Source organism: Palaemon carinicauda, chromosome 19 (assembly GCF_036898095.1).
Source record: "Palaemon carinicauda isolate YSFRI2023 chromosome 19, ASM3689809v2, whole genome shotgun sequence".
Classification (NCBI taxonomy): Eukaryota; Metazoa; Arthropoda; class Malacostraca; order Decapoda; family Palaemonidae; genus Palaemon; species Palaemon carinicauda.
The window spans coordinates 40,907,971-40,931,328 of record NC_090743.1 but is presented as its reverse complement, the minus strand read 5'-3'; the positions used below and the strand labels follow the sequence as shown (position 1 = coordinate 40,931,328).

The 23,358-nt window shown below is 41.3% G+C and overlaps 1 long non-coding RNA gene across 2 annotated transcripts in view; it reads right to left on the bottom strand.

The window, feature by feature from the left end:
• The window catches only part of LOC137658602 (uncharacterized), a 72,930-nt gene that overhangs the window by 43,894 nt on the left and 5,678 nt on the right, over nucleotides 1–23,358 (bottom strand). For both annotated transcript variants that reach the window (XR_011047386.1, XR_011047385.1), the window contains exons 2-3: nucleotides 14,701–14,855; nucleotides 3,178–3,332 (exon numbers count right to left, since the gene is read on the bottom strand). This is a non-coding gene — a long non-coding RNA (uncharacterized lncRNA). The remainder of the gene's footprint in view (nucleotides 1–3,177; nucleotides 3,333–14,700; nucleotides 14,856–23,358) is intronic.

Sequence of the window (23,358 nt, the reverse complement as noted above, 5' to 3'; positions counted from 1 at the left end):
TGGTTCAAAGAAAACGGCAAAGAGTGAAGAGAAAAAAATTCAATCAATTTTAAGTGTCGAGTGTGAAAGTGATTAAAATTAATCATCAAAAAGAAAAAAAGAAAATGCAAAAAAATTTAAAATATAAAAATAAAAAAAAATAAATAAGCTAAGTTAGGTTAAAGTTCACTTAGTGTAAGAATAAGTTACGGTAGTGTACGTTTATCGTAGTCACCCTCTCTACCTCCTCGCCGCCCGTCCGTCTCCCCTCTGCGTAGCAAGACCGACACCTGCGCTGGACTTTCTAAGGTAAAGCGACGCTAAAAACCCGTTTCTTATTTATTATTTCTTGATAATTATTCTTTTTTACATGTCTATTATCTAATTTAGAGTGCATATTGTCATGTGTAATTATGTGTAGTAATTTATTAAGGAGTTATCATAGGTTTTTGGGCTCAACCACGGATTACAGTAATCATATTTCAATGTATTCTTATGGGAAAATTCGTTTCTACATCGAACATTTTCTACACCCGAAGTCGGTTGTGGAAAGGATTAAATTCATATGTAGAGGTACCACTGTATATACATACACATATATATACACATATACTGTATATATACATATATACACACACACACATATATATATATATATATATATATATATATATATATATATATATATATATATATATATATATATATATATATATATATATATATACATATATATATATATAAATATATATACATATGTTTATTTAAATACAGTAAATAAATATATATATATATATATATATATATATATATATATATATATATATATATATATATATATATATATATATATATATATATATATATATATATATATATACAATACAGTAATACCTCGATATAAGTGTGTCTCAGCATACGAGAAATTTGAGATAAGAGTTAAGTTTTGAGCAAATTTTTGCCCCCGAGATAAGAGACAAATTTGAGATATGAGGATACTACATAGTTCCCTATGCGGCCGAGTGTGCGAGAGGCTGCTCACGAGGACAGCATCACTCGCTCTTTCCCGTCGGATCTCCGTCGCGTAAAGTTATCTGAAACCATTGGCTGTAATGTTTGCATTTTTGACGTTATTTTTGCATTAATCTGTACAGAAGTGAATAAGTAATGGGTCCAAAGCAAGTGAGTGTAAACAAGGGTAGTGAAAAGAAAGTGCGTATGATGACAATAGAGATTAAGCATGAAATAGGCCTAATCAAAAACATGAGACCGGTGTACAGGTGACAGCTTGATCGCCATTATGAGGAGTACATCAACAATATGTATCATCCTCAAGCAGAAGGATGCTATAAAGAAGGAAATCAGAGACATACTAATGAAGTGGCAGGAGTTTTCTGAAAGAGGCGGCGTCATAAAGAAAAAGATTTCATTTGGAAGTCCTAAGAAAAATACGTAAACTAAAACATTGGTAATAAAAAAATCAACATACAGTACTGTATAATCAATATAATCGATGCAAAAACTAACCTATACGTACATATATGTGTACACTAAATGAGTTTGTTTCTTCATTATGATCAGAGATGAACGTAAACAAAACATTGGTTGCCATTTTTTATCGTGCTTTTTAGGTGTTTAGGAAACACATGATATAAAATCGCCTTTAATATTTGTGCCTGTTTTAGTTTAGGGTGCTGTAGTACATGCATTAAGTGTTCTGTACATTAAAGGGTGGTTTGTTAACAGTACTACGTACAAGGGAAGGTTTTAAAAGTCCGAATATACATGTTAAATAAATAGGTAAATATGCTGTCACTACTTCGCGGATTTTCACCTATCGCGCCCGCGTCTGGAACCTATCTACCGCGATAAACGAGGGTTCACTGTACTTCGTATGTTGAGACAGAAATTTGGTCGAATTTTACCTCGTATGTTGGAAAATTCATATGTTAGGACAATCGTATGTAAAGGTTCCACTGTAGGTTCTAACATGTAAGGGAAAGAAGCCAAAGGCAATGACTCTAAAGGGTCAGGCCTTCCTTGGGGATGATAGCGAGGCAGTCGGCGGCTGCCATCATCAGGATCCTCTGAAGAGATGGAGAGGGGACTACACTACTCTAATGCCCACTTGCGAGGTACTCTAAGGGTAGACCACTCAAGTGAGGAAGCCCTTTCACGTTGGCAAGGGCGACCTACCTCAGAAGGTGGAGGAACAGACCGTTCTCCTGCTCAGGGTACTTAGCGTGCTGAATAAGCTAAGACACTGATTGAGCACAGCTTAGCTTACTGAACAAGTTCAACAGGTATGCACACCCTGGGGTAATGCAAGCCTAACCAGGCTGGGGAGACCTTGCCAGCAACTCTTCAGGTGGGCGAGAAGTTGCGGAGGACACTTCGGCAAAGGGCAAGAGACCTCCTGGAAGGAACATCAATCCAGAGGCTAGGAGGTAAAGGCCACGCCTTGGCCCAAGCTTCAGCATCTCGAAAATCCTCAAGTTAGGCCAGAGCTGACTCATAGCGTAAAATATACACTCCCATTCTGCCGCAGGCACCGGCACTTCGCTACAAGGAAAGCAATGGGGCCCTCCACCCCTAAGGGTTATCATCATTCTTACTTGTTCGTCCTTTGGAGTAGACCGAGCGAGCAGCCAGTGAGGAGAGGACAAGGTGACACAGAGAGAAGTCTGGAATACTTCGACCTTGAAGATAATCCCAAGAAGAATATCTTTTCGACTTCATCTTCCGCCACCTAGCACACCACTCGCACTGGGAGGATAGCCACTCGCGACACTCCACAAGGAGAAGCCTGAGTACAGGAGTGTTGTCTCCACACACGTCAAAAGGGAATAAAGAACCATCATAAAGGTCCCGCCCTTCAATAAGAAAAAAGAACTAGTTTATCCAGTTCTATTCTTATGGTTTACGGGAGAGCGAGATAGTATATCTTCATTCACCTGAACCAAAACAAAAGCGATGTAATATAATGGGAGTGCGTGTGAGCAGAGTTGCTAGTCTAACCCAAGTTAACTAGCAGTGGGTTGTTATACCTCACTTAAAAAGTTTATGGCTAGTTTCAGCTACACCGGAACAATATATCCATATAAAGAGCAAAATGGTTTTATGTGTAGGAACTACTAGATGGCTATTAAAACTATTCTATTAAATCACAAACATACTAAGACATTGTGCAACACTTACCATTAACATATTGATTTTCAAAGCATTTCCTAGTCCTTTAGTCCTTTAATTTCTGATGTGATGGGTAACTGAAGATATCAGTACACACCAAACACAGTATGGTACTTAATGTTTTCTGAAGATGTTTCATCGTCATAGAGCCTGCTGAAGGTTACCTGAAAATTGCATACAAAATATAAATCACAGGGTATAGCAATAATAATCGTCACTGATACATAATATCCGGTCACACATGAAGAATTTACTTACTCTGGCCTTTCATCCAAAGCAACAAATCATTACAGTATCATTATCATCATAATAGAAATTTTACCAAGCCGACAGAATCAAATTCAATCAACCCGTAGGGTGGCTACAAAAAAGTCTTGGTATTTGTTTATAAGAGCACACACACTATTTACTCCCAAATTATGCAGTCCTACAGCTCTCCTATTTTTGTACATTATTAAAAGGAGGTTCTTTGAATGCTGGGAAAGAAAAAAAATGGCAAGATATGTTGAGGAAGGGGGGAGTAGTTATGAAAAAAAATAGCGTGGTTTCCTCACTAAATGACCTTGAACTGACATTGTCAACCTAACAGAAGTTTGTGATGCCAGCGTACATACACAGAAGTTCGTGATGCCAGCGTACTTTTGATATATATTCAAAATGTATACTAAATTATAAATGGAGTCATTAATAGTGACACTTTTGAGTAATTATTCCATATTTAATTTAGTATATACTTTGAATATACAGCATATCAAAAGTACACTGGCATCAAAAACTTCTGTTTATGTACACTGGCATCTCAAACTTCTGTTTGGTTTAGGTTGACGATGTCGGTTCAGGTGGTTCAGTGAGGAAACCAAGTTATTTGTATTTATAACCACTCCCCCCCTTGCTCAACATGTCTTACCATTTCTGGGCTCAACCTGTGTCGCTCCGTGTAATGCTCCTTAAAGCACCATTTTAAAGGTATAAATACTGCTAAATATACCAGAGAAAAAAGTTGCACGGAATGCTAGGAATATATCCAGCTCGCTCACCCCTAAAGGGTGTCGGTATTAAAACTGGGGAGAGTGATACCACTACCAGAGATCCCTTTCCAATTAGACTTCTCCTCCTCAAAATCCCCCGTTACTACGAGGTGTCGTTCACTACAGCTACTGCCCCCCCAACCACCACCACTACCTAACCTTCTCCCATCATTCCTTGTTAGCACCCGTGAACGTTCGGACATGTTTTTCGTAGATCTGTGTTATTTTGTGTTTTTGAAGATCCATGCTCCCAAATTGAGTATTATATTTGTCTGTTTGGGATTTCTAGGTAGCGACACACGCTCATTCAATAACCTTGTTGGGTTTTATCTCAGCCGCTTTGTTGACGCTCCCTTATGGGTGTGTATGCGGTCTTTTGGTGTTGCTTCCTCGGGATCTCTGTTTTGTGACTTTTTATTAGTTCCTTATACTAATTGTAGTCTTATTTTTGTGTTATGGACATCTAATTCAATGTTTTGGCATGATTTTATCTTTTATTTAGGCTATTTGGGCAGTGTTAGTTAGCGGCTTCGGTCGGTACAATTTCATGCGAGAATTCTTGGTTTTTTGAGTTTTTATGGGGAATCGGAACGCGTTTTCATTAATTTTAGTCCTGCCTGTCGAGATCGGTATTTTACCCGATTTTGGAGGACAAGTTTTTGTTTAAAATGGTATAGTTTCCTCTCCAAGTCGGCAACTACCCGAAATTGGAAGGTTTTGCTGTTATTCCTTTTACGCCATGTTCCTTTTTCTCCCATTTTACTCAATATGCCGATTTAGCCTTTTTATTGAATTTCATTGTATTCTATTGTTTTTCATTTTGTAACGTCTGCCATTATATGTTGTTTTTGTTTGCGTGCTTTGCATCAGGTCTTCCTCTGTGTTTCGGAGGGTAGTAACCCCCCCCCCAATCGTATCACAGTGGTCATCTGATTTCGAGCCAGTTTCCTCCCCCTGGGTGTCCTCTCCCTCTTTACACCTTTCGCCACTCCCTACATAGGGGGGTAAGCTTAGATCACATGCTTTTTAAAGAATGGGAAGTCACCCAGGGTCACCCGTGTTATTAATTCCTCCCGTCCCAGAGGGCCGCAATATTTTGTGAATCATATCTACTAATGGTAGTTATGTTTCTTTGATCGGATTCAGACATCCTACTCTGTTCTGTTACCTTACTTTATCCTATATTTGTTTACGTAACTTTATGGATGGTTGGTTCGTGAGGGAGAGGGGCTGCGATGGAGGTTATACTGTAGTTTGTTAAGAGTTAATACATAGCATTTGTTTTTAGCGACGCATTTCTTCCAGCGCTACATTGCTTACGTAGCATTGGGTTTTTGCACTGGATTTACGCATGTTTTTTGGCGACACAATGGTATCTATTTTCGACCTTCCTGTCATTAAGTTTAATTCATTTAATTTCATGCATTCTGGAGTCTACGGACTTCGATGGTTGTTTCTAGTCTGCTTGTCACTTCTTGCTTACGTTCCCCACCCCGGTGGGTATCCCGTGTGCTGAGAACTCATAATACAGTATAGACTATTTTCTCATGACAGAGGCGTAATATGTTTTTTGAATGCTATTTCGTATCATTTCCTTTAGCTTAAGCACCCTATTTTCTGCTAGGTGTCTCGGCAGAATTTAATTTCTTCAGTTTATTTTATATATTTATACTTTTATCATGTTTGATCTCTGCTGGGGTTCCCGGCACTATTTTATATTCATAAACCAAATTATTTTACCCGGTGGAATTCTTACTCACCGCACCCTAACCTCGGGAAGTAGGCCTGAGTTATACACTAAGGAGAGAAGGGAGACAGCCAAGAAAGAGATAGCTCTCACGGTCTGAGTCGATGCAAATAGCACTTTCTCCTCGGTTAGTCATGGATGGCCACCAGTCGAGCCGGACTGAATGTGAACCTTGCTACGTACCGCGTATCCCTCTATTCCTGGAATTCCATCTTCGATATTTTTCTGCCCCGTGAGGGCCGGGATGACTTGAAATCGTATCCATGAGATAGTTACTATGTTTCTTTGATCGGATTCAGATAAAATTTTTTACACAGTTCTGATCCCGTAGGTTGATTTCTTATATTACAGGATATTTGCGGTATGATTCTTACGAAGAGAGTTACAGACGGAGATTTGTAGTTCTTGAGTTTATATTGTTACGGGCCGGATTTACATCAGTGGGAATTCATACTTCCAACCAAGTATTCCGGCAACAGTATTGGTATCTCTAATTCTGGTTTCCTTGTATCTCCTTGTCCCAACCTTTATTCATCTATAAGTACATCCTACTCCAGTAGGGATATGGAAGGTTGAGAGAAGTTTCATAGTAGAATTTTTCTCCCTGGAGAGGGCGGACTGGTCCAAGATTAATCCAGCTGCCATTTCTACCGGTTTCAAACCTTTGTGTGGCAATACTTTGGATGACAGGAGATGGTGGAAGAAGGAAACAGAATATTAGGGTTCTATTGTAAAACGGTAAGAAAGACTACGACTCCACTGAGCTAACCACAGTGGATTTAACTTAACTATATTTATCACCGGTTTTTCCGGAGAAATCAAGTATGATACCTATGCATCAAATTGACTTACAGGTAGTACGCTGTCAGGAGTCAACATGCACTGCTGTGCTGCAGCAGTCGTGTGGGCATGAGGTCTATCGATCTCATGCCAGGTGTAATGCTCAGTGGCCTCTAAGGTAAAACGTATGAGGTCGGCCCTACCCAAAGAGGGCAAGCCTTTTAGGCTACCAAAACTACTCCCAACCAGACCATCATCGGCTTCTAAGCTACTGAGAGACTTGGCAAGGTCTAATCCTCCACATCAGGGGTCAAGAGGAAGAAGCTCAAAGGGGCAGACCCCGGAACTTGATTTCGGTCTGGTGCAGGGGTGCCGAAACGTGGAATTTATGTCATCGATACGGCTAATCTGCTCCACATCTTGATCAAGTGTGGAATGTGGAATCCGAGTGTTAATAAATTCCACACTTTGTAAAGAGATGATTTATGTCGATTAAAATGTAATAAAAGGTAATAAATAATCAATATGAGTGTTTTATTATTTATTTTCCCCGTGAAACCTATATAAAAATTACAATAATTGTAAAGTCTATGAAAGTGTGGATGCTATGGGACTAAGAGGCTCAGTGGAGTTCAGAGCTTGATGTTGCCGACTCACTGAAAGACATTCTTGAATCAGTGTTGAGGGAATTAATTGCAATTGCCGCACAACAGTTGCCTTTGACGAATTGATTCGTCAGCTCAAGAAAAATCTAAAAGTTTATTCTTTTTCATGTGAGTATCTTTTTGCAATTTTTGTAGACAAAATACTGTGAGACTTAGAGGTGAAACTGGGACTAATCAGCGACACCGCTGAGCGTGGAGTTGCCTAGTGTGAAGAATCCGGAAGCCCTGGTCTGATGGCCTTCTCGAGCCAGCTCACAGAGAGGTTGCGTAGTGTAGTCCAGTCCCAGTTTGGTCCAATTACCGATCGTCTGCTGTCTATGGACGGTTTGGGCCAGGGACTGCAAAATCAGGAAAATATGATAGAAAATCCTTGCGGTCTGGATTACCACAACAACGGTAGTTTTTGGTTCCGGACGTGTCAAAGCTCCCGGCAATCGTTTAGAACGGCCAGTGGCGCTTGGCTCTTCATGCCCCGTTCTCAGGGGGCATGTTGACAATAGCAGGAGGTGGTCCCAATCCGGTAGAAGATTTTGAATGATATAAGCCAGGTTTACAATTCATCTTCCCTTGATACGAGCGCCAAGCAAGCTCGGTCCGACTGGGTCCGGACTTTAAATGAGTGGGACTGTGTCAATACCAAGTTAACCCCTCATAAGAATACATACACTATGTTCGAGGTGGACGGGCAAACCCCGACACCATGTAACACCAAGGTAATAGGCCTTACCTTATAGGTGGATATGGAAGGCAAGCTCACGCCACAACTACGGAAGACGGAACTGACTTCCCTGTTGTTCCCAGGAGGCCAAGAATGCTGGATCGATGCACCAGCTACTTTCACGGTAGGGTCATTGTACTGTACTAAGACTGTGCCACCACAAGTTTAGTGAACGCCTCCCCGGACTTCCAGACTCTCTGGTTAAGATATAATATGGTGCAAGAACCAGGCTGGGTAGATCTATCAACTCAGCCACAATGACGGAGATGACTTTGTTAGTCTACGAGAGGAGCCACTTTTTAAAGATCCTGACAAAGTCTTTGCCTCCCGCACTACAATGTGATACATATGACTTTGCAGTAGTCTGTCGCCCTTGCCGGAAGCTCGTCTTACTTGAGGACTCCTTTAGGCAAGAGCCTAACAAGTTACTTAAGGCCTAGATCTGGGGAGCGGACTTCTTCCCGGAGGACGTGGTAAATAGCGCCCTCGGAGAAGCAGCCGGAGTCAACCAAAGCCTCAGAGTCCGGTGGGGTATAATTCCAAAAGAAAATTCATGAGGCAGGAGATGACCAAGGAAGTTTCAGTCCTTCCAAAGGCCACAGGCACAGGATGTGCTACAGGCAATGCCAGTATCCCAGGTGAGCCAGCCTTCCACCTCAAGAACCCAGCCACAAAAGCAATGTGTGTGGGTAGGCCAACCACCTCAACAACCGATAGCCACTACTCCGTTTATTCGTCTCCGGCGTATCATCCTTCCTTCAAAACACAGGGAGTGTCTCACAGATATACCGTATATACTCGTGTAATGTTCGACCACCCTATTTTGCCTTCAAAATCACAAATTCATCATATACCCTCATGTAATGTTCAAGTCTTGATTTTGGCAGTAGGATAGAGGTTATGCCTTAAGGGTCTTTTATCTCCAGCATACCATAATTACCAACAAAGTAGCGGTTATGCCTAAGTGCGACAAACAAATGTATAAAACAAATCGGAACAACACCTAAATACTTACATCTGTTATTCTGTTTACAATAACAATTGAGTATTCAGCGTATATTTTCTAGCGAACGCTTTAGTTGCGAACAGCCGATTATCATCACCGCCCGATAGCTTTCAAAAACAAGCAAACACTACAAGTAGCAAACAAAATTAGTTCGTTTTGCGTAACAAATTACCATTACCGATAATTGCAGGTAATTACAGTAATTATAATTACCCATTATGCTAATACAGTAATTTTTTACCTCACAATATACAGTGGAACCTCTACACACGAACGTATCTACATCCGAATTTTCCAACATCCGAAGTAAAATTCGAGCAATTTTTCGACTCTACACCCGAATTTTATTTCGACGCACGAAGTAAGCAATTTTCGTCGTACCGGTTGTATCCGAATTTTTCGACACGCGAAGTACAATTCGAACACGTTCCTACTCTACACCCGAATTTTTTTTCGACACCCGAAGTAAACAATACCCGTACGCGTAGATGGTACTCATAGCGCTGGATGTATTTTTTATTTCCGCCGATAGAAGGCAGCACTTCGACCTCGGAGGGACCCTCAATTAGCGTGGCTTGGATCATTCCTCTGTTCTCGTCGGCTTCGTGTGGTAGTGCCCTGTGCGTTCTGCTATTAACTGTATTTTAATCGTGATTTTTTACGTACATCATTTTACGGTTTTTTACGTAAAGCATGGGTCCTAAAAGGCTTAGTTTTGCAAGTGGTAATGGTGAGAAAAGGAAGAAGGAAATGCTTTCTTTAGAAGTAAAGCAAGAAATTATTGAAAAGCATGAGCTTGCAAAAGAATATGGCCGAAATATGTCAACGATCTCGACAATCTTGAAACAGAAAGAAGCCATTAAAGCAGTGAAACCTTCTAAGAGGATCACCATCATTTCAAAACGTCGTAGCCGTGTCATAGAAGAGATGGAATGACTTTTGCTAATCTGGATCAAGGACAGAGAGATTGTTGGCGACACCATCACCGAAACTATCATCTGCGAGAAGGTGCACGCCATCTTCACTGACTTGAAGGAGGCGAGCTCTGGGGGTGATGCTGGTGAGAGTTCAACCGAACCTTCCTCAGACGATTTCAAGGCATCTCGTGGCTGGTTTGAAAAATTTAAGAAACGGTCCGGGATTCATTCAGTTGTTCGCCAAGGAGAGGCTGCTAGTGCGGACACAAAGGCTGCAGCTGACTTTGTGAAGAGCTTTGAAAGGACCGTGCAGGAAGAAGGCTACGTAGAGCAGCAGGTGTTCAGTCATGATGAAACCGGGCTGTTTTGGAAGAAGATGCCCAGTCGAACCTACATCACCGCCAAAGAGAAGAAATTGCCTGGGCATAAGCCAATGAAGGATCGGTTGACTCTTGCTCTATGTGCCAACGCTAGCGGGGACTTTAAAGTCAAGCCCTTATTGGTTTGCCATTCGTAGAACCCTAGGGCCTTTAAGGCACAGAATGTGGATAAGGACCAGCTTCATGTTTTCTGGCGATCCAACTCGAAGGCCTGGGTCACTAGGCAGTTCTTTGTCCAATGAGTTAACCAAGTTTTCGGTCCTTCTGTGAAGAAGTATCTTCATGAGCAGAAATTGTCTTTAAAGTGCCTGCTATGTCTTGACAATGCACCCGCTCACCCTCCCGGACTTGAAGATGATATCTTCGAAGAATTCAAGTTCATAAAGGTGCTGTATCTTCCACCGAATACCACCTCTATCCTCCAGCCCATGGACCAGCAAGTCATCTCGAACTTCAAGAAGCTCTACACCAAGAACCTATTCAAGCCGTGCTTTAATGTCACGCAAAGCACAAACTTAACTTTGCGTGAATTTTGGAAAAGCCACTTTAACATCGTGCACTGCTTGAAGATCATAGATCAGACTTGGGTGGGATTAACTCGACAAACCCTCAATTCTGCCTGGAAGAAGCTGTGGCCTGATGCAGTTTCTCCCCGAGATTTTGAGGGGTTTGACCCCGAACCTGACCCCATGGTGGGTGCAGCGGAAGACGTAGAGGAAATCGTCTCCCTTGGCAAGTCCATGGGTCTGGAGGTCGACGCAGATGACATCACGGAACTCGACGCCGAACATCACGACAAATTTACTACAGAGGAGCTCAAGGAACTCCATGCTAAGTCTGAGCACATGAGTGATAATGAGGAAGGGATCGAGGAGGTAGAACATGTGTTACGTTCGGCGCAAATAAAAGAGATGTTAGGAAGATATCAAGACGTGGTCGACTTCATCGACAAATACCATCCAAAATAATTGCAGGTTTGTCGTGTAGTTGCGCAGTTCGATGATGTTTGCCTAACTCATTTTCGAAACATTCTGAAAAGCCGTACCAAGCAACTTTCTATCGATAGCTTCTTTTTAAAAACTACGAAGCGAACTCGTGATGAAGAGGAAGGAAGTGGTTCAAAGAAAACGGCAAAGAGTGAAGAGAAAAAAATTCAATCAATTTTAAGTGTCGAGTGTGAAAGTGATTAAAATTAATCATCAAAAAGAAAAAAAGAAAATGCAAAAAAATTTAAAATATAAAAATAAAAAAAAATAAATAAGCTAAGTTAGGTTAAAGTTCACTTAGTGTAAGAATAAGTTACGGTAGTGTACGTTTATCGTAGTCACCCTCTCTACCTCCTCGCCGCCCGTCCGTCTCCCCTCTGCGTAGCAAGACCGACACCTGCGCTGGACTTTCTAAGGTAAAGCGACGCTAAAAACCCGTTTCTTATTTATTATTTCTTGATAATTATTCTTTTTTACATGTCTATTATCTAATTTAGAGTGCATATTGTCATGTGTAATTATGTGTAGTAATTTATTAAGGAGTTATCATAGGTTTTTGGGCTCAACCACGGATTACAGTAATCATATTTCAATGTATTCTTATGGGAAAATTCGTTTCTACATCGAACATTTTCTACACCCGAAGTCGGTTGTGGAAAGGATTAAATTCATATGTAGAGGTACCACTGTATATACATACACATATATATACACATATACTGTATATATACATATATACACACACACACATATATATATATATATATATATATATATATATATATATATATATATATATATATATATATATATATATATATATATATATATATACATATATATATATATAAATATATATACATATGTTTATTTAAATACAGTAAATAAATATATATATATATATATATATATATATATATATATATATATATATATATATATATATATATATATATATATATATATATATATATATATATATATATACAATACAGTAATACCTCGATATAAGTGTGTCTCAGCATACGAGAAATTTGAGATAAGAGTTAAGTTTTGAGCAAATTTTTGCCCCCGAGATAAGAGACAAATTTGAGATATGAGGATACTACATAGTTCCCTATGCGGCCGAGTGTGCGAGAGGCTGCTCACGAGGACAGCATCACTCGCTCTTTCCCGTCGGATCTCCGTCGCGTAAAGTTATCTGAAACCATTGGCTGTAATGTTTGCATTTTTGACGTTATTTTTGCATTAATCTGTACAGAAGTGAATAAGTAATGGGTCCAAAGCAAGTGAGTGTAAACAAGGGTAGTGAAAAGAAAGTGCGTATGATGACAATAGAGATTAAGCATGAAATAGGCCTAATCAAAAACATGAGACCGGTGTACAGGTGACAGCTTGATCGCCATTATGAGGAGTACATCAACAATATGTATCATCCTCAAGCAGAAGGATGCTATAAAGAAGGAAATCAGAGACATACTAATGAAGTGGCAGGAGTTTTCTGAAAGAGGCGGCGTCATAAAGAAAAAGATTTCATTTGGAAGTCCTAAGAAAAATACGTAAACTAAAACATTGGTAATAAAAAAATCAACATACAGTACTGTATAATCAATATAATCGATGCAAAAACTAACCTATACGTACATATATGTGTACACTAAATGAGTTTGTTTCTTCATTATGATCAGAGATGAACGTAAACAAAACATTGGTTGCCATTTTTTATCGTGCTTTTTAGGTGTTTAGGAAACACATGATATAAAATCGCCTTTAATATTTGTGCCTGTTTTAGTTTAGGGTGCTGTAGTACATGCATTAAGTGTTCTGTACATTAAAGGGTGGTTTGTTAACAGTACTACGTACAAGGGAAGGTTTTAAAAGTCCGAATATACATGTTAAATAAATAGGTAAATATGCTGTCACTACTTCGCGGATTTTCACCTATCGCGCCCGCGTCTGGAACCTATCTACCGCGATAAACGAGGGTTCACTGTACTTCGTATGTTGAGACAGAAATTTGGTCGAATTTTACCTCGTATGTTGGAAAATTCATATGTTAGGACAATCGTATGTAAAGGTTCCACTGTAGGTTCTAACATGTAAGGGAAAGAAGCCAAAGGCAATGACTCTAAAGGGTCAGGCCTTCCTTGGGGATGATAGCGAGGCAGTCGGCGGCTGCCATCATCAGGATCCTCTGAAGAGATGGAGAGGGGACTACACTACTCTAATGCCCACTTGCGAGGTACTCTAAGGGTAGACCACTCAAGTGAGGAAGCCCTTTCACGTTGGCAAGGGCGACCTACCTCAGAAGGTGGAGGAACAGACCGTTCTCCTGCTCAGGGTACTTAGCGTGCTGAATAAGCTAAGACACTGATTGAGCACAGCTTAGCTTACTGAACAAGTTCAACAGGTATGCACACCCTGGGGTAATGCAAGCCTAACCAGGCTGGGGAGACCTTGCCAGCAACTCTTCAGGTGGGCGAGAAGTTGCGGAGGACACTTCGGCAAAGGGCAAGAGACCTCCTGGAAGGAACATCAATCCAGAGGCTAGGAGGTAAAGGCCACGCCTTGGCCCAAGCTTCAGCATCTCGAAAATCCTCAAGTTAGGCCAGAGCTGACTCATAGCGTAAAATATACACTCCCATTCTGCCGCAGGCACCGGCACTTCGCTACAAGGAAAGCAATGGGGCCCTCCACCCCTAAGGGTTATCATCATTCTTACTTGTTCGTCCTTTGGAGTAGACCGAGCGAGCAGCCAGTGAGGAGAGGACAAGGTGACACAGAGAGAAGTCTGGAATACTTCGACCTTGAAGATAATCCCAAGAAGAATATCTTTTCGACTTCATCTTCCGCCACCTAGCACACCACTCGCACTGGGAGGATAGCCACTCGCGACACTCCACAAGGAGAAGCCTGAGTACAGGAGTGTTGTCTCCACACACGTCAAAAGGGAATAAAGAACCATCATAAAGGTCCCGCCCTTCAATAAGAAAAAAGAACTAGTTTATCCAGTTCTATTCTTATGGTTTACGGGAGAGCGAGATAGTATATCTTCATTCACCTGAACCAAAACAAAAGCGATGTAATATAATGGGAGTGCGTGTGAGCAGAGTTGCTAGTCTAACCCAAGTTAACTAGCAGTGGGTTGTTATACCTCACTTAAAAAGTTTATGGCTAGTTTCAGCTACACCGGAACAATATATCCATATAAAGAGCAAAATGGTTTTATGTGTAGGAACTACTAGATGGCTATTAAAACTATTCTATTAAATCACAAACATACTAAGACATTGTGCAACACTTACCATTAACATATTGATTTTCAAAGCATTTCCTAGTCCTTTAGTCCTTTAATTTCTGATGTGATGGGTAACTGAAGATATCAGTACACACCAAACACAGTATGGTACTTAATGTTTTCTGAAGATGTTTCATCGTCATAGAGCCTGCTGAAGGTTACCTGAAAATTGCATACAAAATATAAATCACAGGGTATAGCAATAATAATCGTCACTGATACATAATATCCGGTCACACATGAAGAATTTACTTACTCTGGCCTTTCATCCAAAGCAACAAATCATTACAGTATCATTATCATCATAATAGAAATTTTACCAAGCCGACAGAATCAAATTCAATCAACCCGTAGGGTGGCTACAAAAAAGTCTTGGTATTTGTTTATAAGAGCACACACACTATTTACTCCCAAATTATGCAGTCCTACAGCTCTCCTATTTTTGTACATTATTAAAAGGAGGTTCTTTGAATGCTGGGAAAGAAAAAAAATGGCAAGATATGTTGAGGAAGGGGGGAGTAGTTATGAAAAAAAATAGCGTGGTTTCCTCACTAAATGACCTTGAACTGACATTGTCAACCTAACAGAAGTTTGTGATGCCAGCGTACATACACAGAAGTTCGTGATGCCAGCGTACTTTTGATATATATTCAAAATGTATACTAAATTATAAATGGAGTCATTAATAGTGACACTTTTGAGTAATTATTCCATATTTAATTTAGTATATACTTTGAATATACAGCATATCAAAAGTACACTGGCATCAAAAACTTCTGTTTATGTACACTGGCATCTCAAACTTCTGTTTGGTTTAGGTTGACGATGTCGGTTCAGGTGGTTCAGTGAGGAAACCAAGTTATTTGTATTTATAACCACTCCCCCCCTTGCTCAACATGTCTTACCATTTCTGGGCTCAACCTGTGTCGCTCCGTGTAATGCTCCTTAAAGCACCATTTTAAAGGTATAAATACTGCTAAATATACCAGAGAAAAAAGTTGCACGGAATGCTAGGAATATATCCAGCTCGCTCACCCCTAAAGGGTGTCGGTATTAAAACTGGGGAGAGTGATACCACTACCAGAGATCCCTTTCCAATTAGACTTCTCCTCCTCAAAATCCCCCGTTACTACGAGGTGTCGTTCACTACAGCTACTGCCCCCCCAACCACCACCACTACCTAACCTTCTCCCATCATTCCTTGTTAGCACCCGTGAACGTTCGGACATGTTTTTCGTAGATCTGTGTTATTTTGTGTTTTTGAAGATCCATGCTCCCAAATTGAGTATTATATTTGTCTGTTTGGGATTTCTAGGTAGCGACACACGCTCATTCAATAACCTTGTTGGGTTTTATCTCAGCCGCTTTGTTGACGCTCCCTTATGGGTGTGTATGCGGTCTTTTGGTGTTGCTTCCTCGGGATCTCTGTTTTGTGACTTTTTATTAGTTCCTTATACTAATTGTAGTCTTATTTTTGTGTTATGGACATCTAATTCAATGTTTTGGCATGATTTTATCTTTTATTTAGGCTATTTGGGCAGTGTTAGTTAGCGGCTTCGGTCGGTACAATTTCATGCGAGAATTCTTGGTTTTTTGAGTTTTTATGGGGAATCGGAACGCGTTTTCATTAATTTTAGTCCTGCCTGTCGAGATCGGTATTTTACCCGATTTTGGAGGACAAGTTTTTGTTTAAAATGGTATAGTTTCCTCTCCAAGTCGGCAACTACCCGAAATTGGAAGGTTTTGCTGTTATTCCTTTTACGCCATGTTCCTTTTTCTCCCATTTTACTCAATATGCCGATTTAGCCTTTTTATTGAATTTCATTGTATTCTATTGTTTTTCATTTTGTAACGTCTGCCATTATATGTTGTTTTTGTTTGCGTGCTTTGCATCAGGTCTTCCTCTGTGTTTCGGAGGGTAGTAACCCCCCCCCCAATCGTATCACAGTGGTCATCTGATTTCGAGCCAGTTTCCTCCCCCTGGGTGTCCTCTCCCTCTTTACACCTTTCGCCACTCCCTACATAGGGGGGTAAGCTTAGATCACATGCTTTTTAAAGAATGGGAAGTCACCCAGGGTCACCCGTGTTATTAATTCCTCCCGTCCCAGAGGGCCGCAATATTTTGTGAATCATATCTACTAATGGTAGTTATGTTTCTTTGATCGGATTCAGACATCCTACTCTGTTCTGTTACCTTACTTTATCCTATATTTGTTTACGTAACTTTATGGATGGTTGGTTCGTGAGGGAGAGGGGCTGCGATGGAGGTTATACTGTAGTTTGTTAAGAGTTAATACATAGCATTTGTTTTTAGCGACGCATTTCTTCCAGCGCTACATTGCTTACGTAGCATTGGGTTTTTGCACTGGATTTACGCATGTTTTTTGGCGACACAATGGTATCTATTTTCGACCTTCCTGTCATTAAGTTTAATTCATTTAATTTCATGCATTCTGGAGTCTACGGACTTCGATGGTTGTTTCTAGTCTGCTTGTCACTTCTTGCTTACGTTCCCCACCCCGGTGGGTATCCCGTGTGCTGAGAACTCATAATACAGTATAGACTATTTTCTCATGACAGAGGCGTAATATGTTTTTTGAATGCTATTTCGTATCATTTCCTTTAGCTTAAGCACCCTATTTTCTGCTAGGTGTCTCGGCAGAATTTAATTTCTTCAGTTTATTTTATATATTTATACTTTTATCATGTTTGATCTCTGCTGGGGTTCCCGGCACTATTTTATATTCATAAACCAAATTATTTTACCCGGTGGAATTCTTACTCACCGCACCCTAACCTCGGGAAGTAGGCCTGAGTTATACACTAAGGAGAGAAGGGAGACAGCCAAGAAAGAGATAGCTCTCACGGTCTGAGTCGATGCAAATAGCACTTTCTCCTCGGTTAGTCATGGATGGCCACCAGTCGAGCCGGACTGAATGTGAACCTTGCTACGTACCGCGTATCCCTCTATTCCTGGAATTCCATCTTCGATATTTTTCTGCCCCGTGAGGGCCGGGATGACTTGAAATCGTATCCATGAGATAGTTACTATGTTTCTTTGATCGGATTCAGATAAAATTTTTTACACAGTTCTGATCCCGTAGGTTGATTTCTTATATTACAGGATATTTGCGGTATGATTCTTACGAAGAGAGTTACAGACGGAGATTTGTAGTTCTTGAGTTTATATTGTTACGGGCCGGATTTACATCAGTGGGAATTCATACTTCCAACCAAGTATTCCGGCAACAGTATTGGTATCTCTAATTCTGGTTTCCTTGTATCTCCTTGTCCCAACCTTTATTCATCTATAAGTACATCCTACTCCAGTAGGGATATGGAAGGTTGAGAGAAGTTTCATAGTAGAATTTTTCTCCCTGGAGAGGGCGGACTGGTCCAAGATTAATCCAGCTGCCATTTCTACCGGTTTCAAACCTTTGTGTGGCAATACTTTGGATGACAGGAGATGGTGGAAGAAGGAAACAGAATATTAGGGTTCTATTGTAAAACGGTAAGAAAGACTACGACTCCACTGAGCTAACCACAGTGGATTTAACTTAACTATATTTATCACCGGTTTTTCCGGAGAAATCAAGTATGATACCTATGCATCAAATTGACTTACAGGTAGTACGCTGTCAGGAGTCAACATGCACTGCTGTGCTGCAGCAGTCGTGTGGGCATGAGGTCTATCGATCTCATGCCAGGTGTAATGCTCAGTGGCCTCTAAGGTAAAACGTATGAGGTCGGCCCTACCCAAAGAGGGCAAGCCTTTTAGGCTACCAAAACTACTCCCAACCAGACCATCATCGGCTTCTAAGCTACTGAGAGACTTGGCAAGGTCTAATCCTCCACATCAGGGGTCAAGAGGAAGAAGCTCAAAGGGGCAGACCCCGGAACTTGATTTCGGTCTGGTGCAGGGGTGCCGAAACGTGGAATTTATGTCATCGATACGGCTAATCTGCTCCACATCTTGATCAAGTGTGGAATGTGGAATCCGAGTGTTAATAAATTCCACACTTTGTAAAGAGATGATTTATGTCGATTAAAATGTAATAAAAGGTAATAAATAATCAATATGAGTGTTTTATTATTTATTTTCCCCGTGAAACCTATATAAAAATTACAATAATTGTAAAGTCTATGAAAGTGTGGATGCTATGGGACTAAGAGGCTCAGTGGAGTTCAGAGCTTGATGTTGCCGACTCACTGAAAGACATTCTTGAATCAGTGTTGAGGGAATTAATTGCAATTGCCGCATAACAGTTGCCTTTGACGAATTGATTCGTCAGCTCAAGAAAAATCTAAAAGTTTATTCTTTTTCATGTGAGTATCTTTTTGCAATTTTTGTAGACAAAATACTGTGAGACTTAGAGGTGAAACTGGGACTAATCAGCGACACCGCTGAGCGTGGAGTTGCCTAGTGTGAAGAATCCGGAAGCCCTGGTCTGATGGCCTTCTCGAGCCAGCTCACAGAGAGGTTGCGTAGTGTAGTCCAGTCCCAGTTTGGTCCAATTACCGATCGTCTGCTGTCTATGGACGGTTTGGGCCAGGGACTGCAAAATCAGGAAAATATGATAGAAAATCCTTGCGGTCTGGATTACCACAACAACGGTAGTTTTTGGTTACAGACGTGTCAAAGCTCCCGGCAATCGTTTAGAACGGCCAGTGGCGCTTGGCTCTTCATGCCCCGTTCTCAGGGGGCATGTTGACAATAGCAGGAGGTGGTCCCAATCCGGTAGAAGATTTTGAATGATATAAGCCAGGTTTACAATTCATCTTCCCTTGATACGAGCGCCAAGCAAGCTCGGTCCGACTGGGTCCGGACTTTAAATGAGTGGGACTGTGTCAATACCAAGTTAACCCCTCATAAGAATACATACACTATGTTCGAGGTGGACGGGCAAACCCCGACACCATGTAACACCAAGGTAATAGGCCTTACCTTATAGGTGGATATGGAAGGCAAGCTCACGCCACAACTACGGAAGACGGAACTGACTTCCCTGTTGTTCCCAGGAGGCCAAGAATGCTGGATCGATGCACCAGCTACTTTCACGGTAGGGTCATTGTACTGTACTAAGACTGTGCCACCACAAGTTTAGTGAACGCCTCCCCGGACTTCCAGACTCTCTGGTTAAGATATAATATGGTGCAAGAACCAGGCTGGGTAGATCTATCAACTCAGCCACAATGACGGAGATGACTTTGTTAGTCTACGAGAGGAGCCACTTTTTAAAGATCCTGACAAAGTCTTTGCCTCCCGCACTACAATGTGATACATATGACTTTGCAGTAGTCTGTCGCCCTTGCCGGAAGCTCGTCTTACTTGAGGACTCCTTTAGGCAAGAGCCTAACAAGTTACTTAAGGCCTAGATCTGGGGAGCGGACTTCTTCCCGGAGGACGTGGTAAATAGCGCCCTCGGAGAAGCAGCCGGAGTCAACCAAAGCCTCAGAGTCCGGTGGGGTATAATTCCAAAAGAAAATTCATGAGGCAGGAGATGACCAAGGAAGTTTCAGTCCTTCCAAAGGCCACAGGCACAGGATGTGCTACAGGCAATGCCAGTATCCCAGGTGAGCCAGCCTTCCACCTCAAGAACCCAGCCACAAAAGCAATGTGTGTGGGTAGGCCAACCACCTCAACAACCGATAGCCACTACTCCGTTTATTCGTCTCCGGCGTATCATCCTTCCTTCAAAACACAGGGAGTGTCTCACAGATATACCGTATATACTCGTGTAATGTTCGACCACCCTATTTTGCCTTCAAAATCACAAATTCATCATATACCCTCATGTAATGTTCAAGTCTTGATTTTGGCAGTAGGATAGAGGTTATGCCTTAAGGGTCTTTTATCTCCAGCATACCATAATTACCAACAAAGTAGCGGTTATGCCTAAGTGCGACAAACAAATGTATAAAACAAATCGGAACAACACCTAAATACTTACATCTGTTATTCTGTTTACAATAACAATTGAGTATTCAGCGTATATTTTCTAGCGAACGCTTTAGTTGCGAACAGCCGATTATCATCACCGCCCGATAGCTTTCAAAAACAAGCAAACACTACAAGTAGCAAACAAAATTAGTTCGTTTTGCGTAACAAATTACCATTACCGATAATTGCAGGTAATTACAGTAATTATAATTACCCATTATGCTAATACAGTAATTTTTTACCTCACAATATACAGTGGAACCTCTACACACGAATGTATCTACATCCGAATTTTCCAACATCCGAAGTAAAATTCGAGCAATTTTTCGACTCTACACCCGAATTTTATTTCGACGCACGAAGTAAGCAATTTTCGTCGTACCGGTTGTATCCGAATTTTTCGACACGCGAAGTACAATTCGAACACGTTCCTACTCTACACCCGAATTTTTTTTCGACACCCGAAGTAAACAATACCCGTACGCGTAGATGGTACTCATAGCGCTGGATGTATTTTTTATTTCCGCCGATAGAAGGCAGCACTTCGACCTCGGAGGGACCCTCAATTAGCGTGGCTTGGATCATTCCTCTGTTCTCGTCGGCTTCGTGTGGTAGTGCCCTGTGCGTTCTGCTATTAACTGTATTTTAATCGTGATTTTTTACGTACATCATTTTACGGTTTTTTACGTAAAGCATGGGTCCTAAAAGGCTTAGTTTTGCAAGTGGTAATGGTGAGAAAAGGAAGAAGGAAATGCTTTCTTTAGAAGTAAAGCAAGAAATTATTGAAAAGCATGAGCTTGCAAAAGAATATGGCCGAAATATGTCAACGATCTCGACAATCTTGAAACAGAAAGAAGCCATTAAAGCAGTGAAACCTTCTAAGAGGATCACCATCATTTCAAAACGTCGTAGCCGTGTCATAGAAGAGATGGAATGACTTTTGCTAATCTGGATCAAGGACAGAGAGATTGTTGGCGACACCATCACCGAAACTATCATCTGCGAGAAGGTGCACGCCATCTTCACTGACTTGAAGGAGGCGAGCTCTGGGGGTGATGCTGGTGAGAGTTCAACCGAACCTTCCTCAGACGATTTCAAGGCATCTCGTGGCTGGTTTGAAAAATTTAAGAAACGGTCCGGGATTCATTCAGTTGTTCGCCAAGGAGAGGCTGCTAGTGCGGACACAAAGGCTGCAGCTGACTTTGTGAAGAGCTTTGAAAGGACCGTGCAGGAAGAAGGCTACGTAGAGCAGCAGGTGTTCAGTCATGATGAAACCGGGCTGTTTTGGAAGAAGATGCCCAGTCGAACCTACATCACCGCCAGAGAGAAGAAATTGCCTGGGCATAAGCCAATGAAGGATCGGTTGACTCTTGCTCTATGTGCCAACGCTAGCGGGGACTTTAAAGTCAAGCCCTTATTGGTTTGCCATTCGTAGAACCCTAGGGCCTTTAAGGCACAGAATGTGGATAAGGACCAGCTTCATGTTTTCTGGCGATCCAACTCGAAGGCCTGGGTCACTAGGCAGTTCTTTGTCCAATGAGTTAACCAAGTTTTCGGTCCTTCTGTGAAGAAGTATCTTCATGAGCAGAAATTGTCTTTAAAGTGCCTGCTATGTCTTGACAATGCACCCGCTCACCCTCCCGGACTTGAAGATGATATCTTCGAAGAATTCAAGTTCATAAAGGTGCTGTATCTTCCACCGAATACCACCTCTATCCTCCAGCCCATGGACCAGCAAGTCATCTCGAACTTCAAGAAGCTCTACACCAAGAACCTATTCAAGCCGTGCTTTAATGTCACGCAAAGCACAAACTTAACTTTGCGTGAATTTTGGAAAAGCCACTTTAACATCGTGCACTGCTTGAAGATCATAGATCAGACTTGGGTGGGATTAACTCGACAAACCCTCAATTCTGCCTGGAAGAAGCTGTGGCCTGATGCAGTTTCTCCCCGAGATTTTGAGGGGTTTGACCCCGAACCTGACCCCATGGTGGGTGCAGCGGAAGACGTAGAGGAAATCGTCTCCCTTGGCAAGTCCATGGGTCTGGAGGTCGACGCAGATGACATCACGGAACTCGACGCCGAACATCACGACAAATTTACTACAGAGGAGCTCAAGGAACTCCATGCTAAGTCTGAGCACATGAGTGATAATGAGGAAGGGATCGAGGAGGTAGAACATGTGTTACGTTCGGCGCAAATAAAAGAGATGTTAGGAAGATATCAAGACGTGGTCGACTTCATCGACAAATACCATCCAAAATAATTGCAGGTTTGTCGTGTAGTTGCGCAGTTCGATGATGTTTGCCTAACTCATTTTCGAAACATTCTGAAAAGCCGTACCAAGCAACTTTCTATCGATAGCTTCTTTTTAAAAACTACGAAGCGAACTCGTGATGAAGAGGAAGGAAGTGGTTCAAAGAAAACGGCAAAGAGTGAAGAGAAAAAAATTCAATCAATTTTAAGTGTCGAGTGTGAAAGTGATTAAAATTAATCATCAAAAAGAAAAAAAGAAAATGCAAAAAAATTTAAAATATAAAAATAAAAAAAAATAAATAAGCTAAGTTAGGTTAAAGTTCACTTAGTGTAAGAATAAGTTACGGTAGTGTACGTTTATCGTAGTCACCCTCTCTACCTCCTCGCCGCCCGTCCGTCTCCCCTCTGCGTAGCAAGACCGACACCTGCGCTGGACTTTCTAAGGTAAAGCGACGCTAAAAACCCGTT